Genomic DNA, 9,229 nt, shown 5'->3' with positions numbered 1-9,229 from the left:
GTACCATCAGCTGGTTCCAGGCAGAGCCTTTGGCTTAGGTGCCTCCTTCTTGGTGTCCGAGTTCCACCAACGTCTGGTGGTCCTTGGTAGTGCTTTCTGGCATGGGTACCTCTTGCTTAGTAACCGGGTTCCAGTACCATCAGCTGGTCCTCGGTAGTTCCATTGGCTCTTGTACCTTCGGCTACACATCCAGGTTCCAGTACCGTCAGCTGGTTCTTAGCAGTGTCTTTGCCTCTTGTACCTTCTGCTACCCATCCTGGTTTCAGTACCATCAGCTGGTTCCAGGCAGAGCCTTTGGCTTTCGTGCCTCCTTCTCAGTATCCGAGTTCCACCAACGTCTGGTGGTCCTTGCTGGTGCTTTCAGGCACGGGTACCTCCAGCTTAGTAACCGTGTTCCAGTACCATCAGCTGGTCCTCTGTAGTTCCATTGGCTCTTGTACCTTCGGCTACCCATCCAGGTTCCAGTACCGTCAGCTGGTTCTCGGCAGTTCCTCAGCCTTCTTGTACCTTCTGCTACATTTTCAAGTTCAAGCTTTTTGAAATGGTTTTTGGTAATCACTCTGGATCTCCCTGACGACGACCTTAAAAATGACGACCCTGAAGACCACCCCAAAGAAGACGACGACCCCGGAGACGACAACCCCGGAGAAGATGACCAAAAGGACAAAGAACAAGAAGAAACCACCAAGATACAGAAGAACAAGAGACAGAAGACCAAAAAGCAGAAGAACAAGAAGCTGCAGAACAAAAAGCAGAAGAACATTAGGCATAAGACTAAAAATCAGAGCAAAAGATATTATCTAAATTATAAGCAGAAGAAGACTAAGCAGTGTATGAGGGTGAGTCCGTTCCTCCTCGTGGTGCCCGTGGAAAAGACCTGCTGCTGCAGGCAAAACTGAGCGCGGACAAATCCTGTTGTAAATCTTTTGTGACAGGCAGAACGGAAGGTGTAATTGTGGCGCCCCCACTGCCGCAGGGCTGAGGGGTACCCGGTACCGGGCCTCTGAGTCTCTGCTCTGAGGTTGTCACGGTGGCTAGACCCGGTCCGTGACCCTGCTGAGGGGCGTACAATGAAGGTGGAGGGAATGGTGATGATGTTGTGGTGGTGCGGTGCAGGTCGCAGTAAATAACGAGGACACCAGGTTGCAGTCTCTTTACCTTTTTACTGAAGGTTTGGAGGTACCCAATCCAGAGCACTGTTAACAGGGCTGGCTGAGACCGGCCGGTCCGACGGCACATCCAGAGTTCCCTTTGCAGGTGGGAATCGGTGTCTACCTTCTAGCGCCTGTGTGTTGTAGTCCTTCCTTGCTGAGCTCCCCAGGATAGTCCTCACAACTGATTCTGTCTGTCTCTGATGTTTGTTCTCTCTCCGTCCCCCAGATGATATGGTTAGGACGCACCTGTATGACGGGGTAGGCCTGGAGTTCTTCCGGGACTCTAGAGTCGCCCCTCTCCCACAGCTGCCTCCGTTGTCTGCTTAGGTGTTTTAGTGAGACAGCCAACCTATAATTGACTGTCCGGCCGTGGTTTGAAGTAATGCTTAAAGTCTCTTACTTTCTCGGCGTTCTGGCCACCGACTGTTTGCGCCTCAGAAGGATGTTGCCTCGATCTTACAGCACGACTCCTTCTGGTCCTATCGCCTCTTTGCTGTATTCCCGTTTTTCTCTCTCTTTTTGTCCTTTCTTAGGAATCTGTCAGGATCCCATCCCTGACAGGTCCTCTCTCTAGCTCTTCCTAGTTACTTCTCCATGTCTTCCTGTCCAACCCCCAGTTTTACCAGAGTGTGAGGAGTGGCCTACTAGATAGAACCACTCCCCCTGGTGGCCGAAGTGTGAAGTGTAGTGTGTTACCTGGTCAGGTGAACTCCTTTAGTGCAGTCAGATGTAACATCACTCCCCTTAGTGGCAGAGCGACATTACTGCAACGACCAGGACTCTGGGGCGCTGCACTCCCCCCCGGTTAAATCCAGTACTCCCGGACTGGGAAAACAAAAACAACAATACATGTTAACAGAAAACACACAAAATTTTGAAATACCATAAACAATTAAACATAACAGTGCTTCCCTTTATGGGAGGTGAGGACTCTTGAACATTGCGAAAGTTAGGTCATGCACAGTTTATGACTCTCAGTTCAGTGGTTGAAACAGCGGGGACCCCGGGTAAACAAAGGGGTCCCCTTTTAGAAGTTTTTGGAGTAATTCACTGTCCATTACTCCGTTGTCCATTTTAAAACCTGCAACAAAAGATATGCACACAAACAATTGTTAACTAAATAGCAGCCCTCACTAATACCTCCAAGTTTTGTAGCGGAGGGGAGTTTGATTCTTGGTGCTGCGTGTCGACCTTCGCAGCACAGGGGTTGCTACTGGCCTAACAGGGCCCACTATGCTTGCTACTGCTGGTGTAGTGCACTGCCTTCTAGCTACACTTCTAGTGAGTCTGGGTAGCACTGGCAGGCTGGGGTTCTCAGGGCTGCTGCTAGCAACAGTGGGTACGGCAGGCTCGCCGATAGCAGAGGGAGGATTTGCCAGTTCACGGCACGGCATCTTCAGGTAGGGCTTGTTGAGGCTGCGGGGCCGGATGATCTGGTACCACCATTGGTTCTGGTGGGTTCGGCTGTTGGAACGTTAGAACAGGTACCACGATGGCCTGATTTATCTGAGTCCAGGACTGGGGAAAGTCACCCAGGACAGTGTGGATCATCTTCTCCTTTTCTACAGGTGGGGAGGTTCCTGGATCCATTTCCCTCGCTCTCAGTTTCTCAGGGCAGGCTTTAAGGTGGTCCCTGGATATCACCGTCGAGGTCTCCCCTCCATCCTTGCTGATGAGGCAAACCGTGTTGTCGAAATCGGATGGCAGGACAGTATACGGTTCCGCTTCCCATTGGTCGTCGAGTTTGTGTAGCCTCCTCTTTCGTTTGAGTACGTGCTCACCAGGTGGCAAGGGAATTGCAGGGGCATGCTGATTGTAGTCCCTTTCCTGTTTTTGCCTGGTCTGAGCAAGGCTTCTTTCCACGCACTCCTGTACCTTGCGGTACCTTTGCCGCCTCTCGGTATCCCAATCGGCATCCGGCGAGGTATCTTTGGGGGTTAGGACCCCCATATCCAGATCAACAGGTAACTTGCTAGACCTTCCTCGCATCAGGTACGCTGGAGTGCAGTTGGTGGAATTTACTGGGATGTGATTATATATGTCCACCAAGTCAGGCAACTTCGTTGGCCACAGGCTCCGTTCCTCTACGGGCAAGGTCTTTAGTAAGTCGATCACCACCTGGTTCATCTTTTCGCACATCCCATTGGTTTGGGGATGGTACGGTGTGGTTCTGATCTTCTTACACCCGTACAATTGGCAGAACTCTTGGAACACTTCCGCTTCGAATGCTGGTCCCTGATCGGTCAGTGCCTTCTCCGGGTAGCCATGGGGCCTACAAAAGTACTGCTGGAAAGCCTTGGCGGCCGTCCTGGCCGTTAGATCCTTGACAGGCACAACCACCAAAAATCTGGAGTAGTGATCCACGATGGTAAGAGCGTAGACATAGCCTGACCGGCTAGGTGTCAGCTTCACATGATCCAGCGCGACCAGTTCGAGCGGCCGCTTGGTGATGATAGGCTGCAAGGGAGCCCATTGGCTGCCACGGTCCCTCCTGCGTAGGCTACATGGACCACACTCCCGACACCACTTCTCAATGGCTCTCTTCATGCCAATCCAATAGAACCTCCCTCGGAGTAGCCTCTCCAGCTTCTTCCATCCGAAGTGTCCGGCTCCATCGTGGTAGGCTCCCAGAACCATGGGCGCATCTCGCCTTGGCACTACTATCTGCCATACCAATTCGTGAGTACGTGGGTCGATGCTTCTCCGGCACAGCTTGCAATCATGGATAAATAGTTTGCTTCTCCCCTTCCACAGCTGCTGGGTCTCCTGTGGATCATCTGGGCCGGGATGCAACCCTGCCTGCGTCAAGAGCTCTTTCACCCGACGGACCGCGGGGTCACCATCCTGGGTCTCCGCCCATCCGTGGTGGGGCAGGGGATTCGGCATGGCATCCGGTTGGTTCTTGTGCCTGTTCTTCACATGATGGGAGTTCTGAGTGGCTTTGGGGCGATGGAATGCAGGCAGCTCCAACTCTTCAAGTGCCTCCGGGTCTTCTCCCGTTTCTGGCAAATTGGGCATTCGGGACAGGGCATCGGCATTTGCATTCTTGCGTCCTGCCCGGTACTTGATGGTGAAGTCGTAGTTGGACAGCCGGGCCATCCACCTCTGTTCCAAGGCCCCGAGTTTGGCGGTATCCAGATGCGTTAGCGGATTGTTATCCGTGAAGGCGGTGAATTTTGCTGAGGCCAGGTAGTGTTTGAACCTCTCTGTCACTGCCCAGACGATGGCAAGGAATTCCAGCTTAAAGGAACTGTAGTTGTCAGTGTTCCTTTCCGTGGGACGAAGCTTCCTGCTGGCGTAAGCGATTACCCTCTCCTGGCCTTTCTGGACCTGGGACAGCACGGCCCCCAATCCTACATTGCTGGCATCCATATACAGCACAAACGGTTGGTCGTACTCAGGGTAGGCCAATACCTCTTCTCCCGTCAGTGCCGACTTCAAGCAAGTGAAGGATCCTTCCAGCCCCTCGTTCCAATCAAATGGGGTGTTTTTCCCCTTGGTCTTCTATGATTGGCCCACCAACAGGTCTTGCAAGGGCGCGGCCTTCTTGGTGAAGTCCTTAATGAACCTCCGGTAATAGCCTACCAGCCCGAGGAACTGCCGGACTTCGTGGAGGTTGCTGGGCTTCGGCCAGTCCTGGATCACCGTGACCTTGTCGGGGTCTGGGGCCACTCCTTCAGCGCTCACCACATGGCCCAGGTACTGCACCTTGGGTTTCAGCAGATGACATTTGGACGGTTTCACCTTTAAGCCAAAGTTGGACAGGGCTTCAAACACCTCAGCCAGGTGTTTCAGATGGTCTTCGTAGGTCTTAGAGAAGACAATTACATCATCCAAATACAGCAGTACGGTTTCAAAGTTCTTGTGCCCCAGGCAGCACTCCATCATCCTCTGGAACGTCCCCGGGGCATTGCACAATCCGAAGGGCATGTAGTTGAATTCGCAGAGACCCATCGGTGTCTTGAAGGCCGTCTTCTCTTTGTCCACCTCCGCCACGGGAACCTGCCAGTACCCACTGGTGAGATCTAAGGTAGAGAAGTAGTTAGCAGATTTTAAGGCAGCCAGAGACTCCTCTATCCTGGGCAGTGGGTATGCGTCCTTATGTGTAATGCGATTCAACTGCCTGTAATCAACACACATCCTCATTGTACCATCCTTCTTTTTAACAAGGACTAATGGAGCTGCCCAGGGGCTACAACTGTCTCTCACCACCCCAGCCTCCTTCATTTCTCGCAACATGTCCTTGGCACACTGGTAATGAGCTGGGGGTACAGGGCGATATCTCTCTTTTATGGGTCGGTGATCTCCCGTGGGGATGTGATGTTGGATCCCTTACACCTGTCCAAAATCTAAGGGGTGTTTGCTGAATACCTGCTCGTACTCGTGAACCACCCTGTAGGCCCCCTGTTTCTGATGGGTTGGGGTAGAGTCAGTGCCCACATGCAATTCCTGACACCAATCTTTCGAGTGCCCTGCAGAACCGTTGTCCTCCGCCACGTTTGACGGGACCAAGGGTTCAGGTGTCTGTATCACACTATTATTGACAACGAACAGTTTGGCGAGCGTGGCATACTTGTTGAGGTGAACCTCTTCCTCCCCACAATTGAGGACACGTACGGGCACCCTCCCTTGGCGGACGTCGACCACCCCCTGGGCTGTCAGGATAGTAGGCCTATTGTCTGAGTATACGGGTTCTACCAAGGCCTGGTAGTCCTTACCCCTGAGGCCCATGGCTGCCCGACACCATATTAACATCTCACTCCTGGGGGGTATCGCGATGGGGTTTGAATCACTCACAGTGACACGACCAATCTCACCACCAGTCAGCTCTACCTGCTGTCTCTGCATCAGAGCTCTGATTTCTTTTTGCAGGGCGCGTTGTTCACTATGGCCAGTGGTTTCTGCTACCTGTTGCAACAAAACAATAACTTCTGCAAGACAATTTTCTATAACATTAGTACCGATGGTCATCATGGGATTACATTCACGGCGGTCAATATCAACAATTACAATCCCTTGGGCCTTCAGTTCCACCCGCCCCACCTTGATGGTGACCTCTTTATATCCCACTTGTGGCAACGGCTGACCATTACTGGCTATGATGGTGAAATCGTCATCGGGGCCACGAGTAATATCGGTGTCCTCCCAATACCGTTTATAAAGCACGTAAGGCATAGTCGTCACCTGAGAACCGGTGTCCAGCAGAGCGTTCATGGGGATACCGTCGACCACAACAGGAAGAACTGGTCGCCCTCCAACGTAGTTGGCTCTCCAATGCTGCGGGCCTGATCGTCCTACTCCTGGGGGTTGGCCCTTTGCCCCAGGGGTTGCTCGTTTAAAGGACAGTACCTTGCAAGGTGGCCCACCTGGTGACAGCGGCGGCAGATGGGTCGTCCGTCCGGATGGAAGCGATCGCTGTCCCGGCCTCTGGTCGGCGGAGTCCTCCTCTGTCGCATCCAGGGGACATCTTCTGGTCTGGAGGCCAGCTGGATCTTCTCCTTGGGGGCCTCCTGTAGGGACTGCACCGTCCGGGCCAGGGCAGCAACGCTCTTGGTCAGCTCCTGCATCTGGAGGCGGAGTCCTGCAGGGGAGTCGTCCTCTAGGCTCTGGGCGTCGGCTTCGGCGGCAACTGGGGCATCCGACGCCACCTCCTGGTGGTATGTGAGAGCGGGACGCCTGGGTGGTATTGTGCGGCTGGGTTGTCGCTCCTGCAGCGCCTGGATAGCTTTATCCTTGAATTGCGCAAAAGTCAAGTCTGGATTCTGCATGGCCAGGAAGTGTAATTGGCCCCTTTGGTGACTGCACAGGAGCCCCTCAATGAACCGCTCTTTCAGGAGTTTATCCTCATCTTGCATTTCTGCCGGGGTCACTCTGCTTAATAGCCCGCAGCGCCTCCTGGAGATTAAGGGCATAGTCCCGTAAGCTATCCTGCGGTCACTGTTTGCATCCATAGAAAGTCAGTTTAATTTCTGTAGCAGTGCGGGTATCGAAGGTGGCTTTAAGCTTTGCAAAAACCTGCTGTGCAGTTCCTTTATCCACAGCGGGCCAGGACTTCACTTCTCTCAGAGCCGCCCCGAAGAGTTGGCCGATTATCATATGAACCTTCTGAGGCTCCGTCAGGGGATAGAACTCGAGCAGGCTGCAGATTCCCTCTTTAAAATCATTTAATGTGTGCGACTCCCCGGAGTATCGCGGGAGCCAGGCCACTCCGGGCAGGTACGGCATAGAGAAGGGCATTATGGCCTTTGTGGTAGCGGCAGTGTCCGACTGGCTGATGGGGGCAGCGGGCTCCGTGGCCACCAGTGGTGGTATTAGGGCCGCGGCTACGTCCGCTACGGGGACCGGAGCTGCCTCTGCGTTCACGGCTGCGACCGCCGCCTCCGCTTCCCCTGACTCAGACATGGCTGTCCCTTCCTCCCACTAACCTGCTGGAGGTCGGAGTTCCTCTTCCGGGGTTAGCACCTTACCGCGCTTTCTCGTTCCGCGCTTCTTTTTAACCGGTTCCGCCCACGAAGCTAAGGCTCCTCCCTCCGTGCGCAGCGATGGCGAATTGTGGCGGGAACTCTTAGCGGCAATAACAATGCACAGTCTTTGCAATAAGTCACAGTCCAAGCACAATAAATCACAGTTCCTAGGCACACATGACCTGATTCTTCAGGCTTTAGTAGATCCTGTTCGTGACGCCAAGTTGTGGCGCCCCCACTGCCGCAGGGCCGAGGGGTACCCGGTACCGGGCCTCTGAGTCTCTGCTCTGAGGTTGTCACGGTGGCTAGACCCGGTCCGTGACCCTGCTGAGGGGCGTACAATGAAGGTGGAGGGAATGGTGATGATGTTGTGGTGGTGCGGTGCAGGTCGCAGTAAATAACGAGGACACCAGGTTGCAGTCTCTTTACCTTTTTACTGAAGGTTTGGAGGTACCCAATCCAGAGCACTGTTAACAGGGCTGGCTGAGACCGGCCGGTCCGACGGCACATCCAGAGTTCCCTTTGCAGGTGGGAATCAGTGTCTACCTTCTAGCGCCTGTGTGTTGTAGTCCTTCCTTGCTGAGCTCCCCAGGATAGTCCTCACAACTGATTCTGTCTGTCTCTGATGTTCGTTCTCTCTCCGTCCCCCAGATGATATGGTTAGGACGCACCCGTATGACGGGGTAGGCCTGGAGTTCTTCCGGGACTCTAGAGTCGCCCCTCTCCCACAGCTGCCTCCGCTGTCTGCTTAGGTGTTTTAGTGAGACAGCCAACCTATAATTGACTGTCCGGCCGTGGTTTGAAGTAATGCTTAAAGTCTCTTACTTTCTCGGCGTTCCGGCCACCGACTGTTTGCGCCTCAGAAGGATGTTGCCTCGATCTTACAGCACGACTCCTTCTGGTCCTATCGCCTCTTTGCTGTATTCCCGTTTTTCTCTCTCTTTTTGTCCTTTCTTAGGAATCTGTCAGGATCCCATCCCTGACAGGTCCTCGCTCTAGCTCTTCCTAGTTACTTCTCCCTGTCTTCCTGTCCAACCCCCAGTTTTACCAGAGTGTGAGGAGTGGCCTACTAGATAGAACCACTCCCCCTGGTGGCCGGAGTGTGAAGTGTAGTGTGAGTGTTACCTGGTCAGGTGAACTCCTTTAGTGCAGTCAGACGTAACATCCCTCCCCTTAGTGGCAGAGCGACATTACTGCAACGACCAGGACTCTGGGGCGCTGCATAATCTTCTTCTTTTATAGATAACAACTACAGGAATGCCTGTCACAAATAAGAATATGATGAAGAAGAAGAATATGAAGAAGATGAAGAAGTAGAATATGAAGAAGAATAATAGTTGAATAAGAAGAATATGAAGAATTATAGGAAGAAGGTGAAGAAGAAGAAGAAGATGAATAAGGTGAAGAAGAAGTTGATGAAAAAGATGCTGCTGCTGAGGATGATGAAGGAGAAAGTGTAGGAGAAGTAAAAAAGAAGGTGAAGAGCATGGAAGTAGTGAAACATAAATATCTGACAAAATATAAAAAAGCTTTACATAGTCAATATCTTTGGAACTCCAAACGTCTTAAAAAAAAAATAATTCCTGCTATTCCATTTGATTGGGCTAAACC

This window comes from Ranitomeya variabilis, chromosome 2 (genome assembly GCF_051348905.1).
Source record: "Ranitomeya variabilis isolate aRanVar5 chromosome 2, aRanVar5.hap1, whole genome shotgun sequence".
In the NCBI taxonomy this organism is placed as follows: domain Eukaryota; kingdom Metazoa; phylum Chordata; class Amphibia; order Anura; family Dendrobatidae; genus Ranitomeya; species Ranitomeya variabilis.
The sequence above is the reverse complement of the archived record's forward strand: the minus strand, read 5'-3'. Positions refer to the sequence as shown.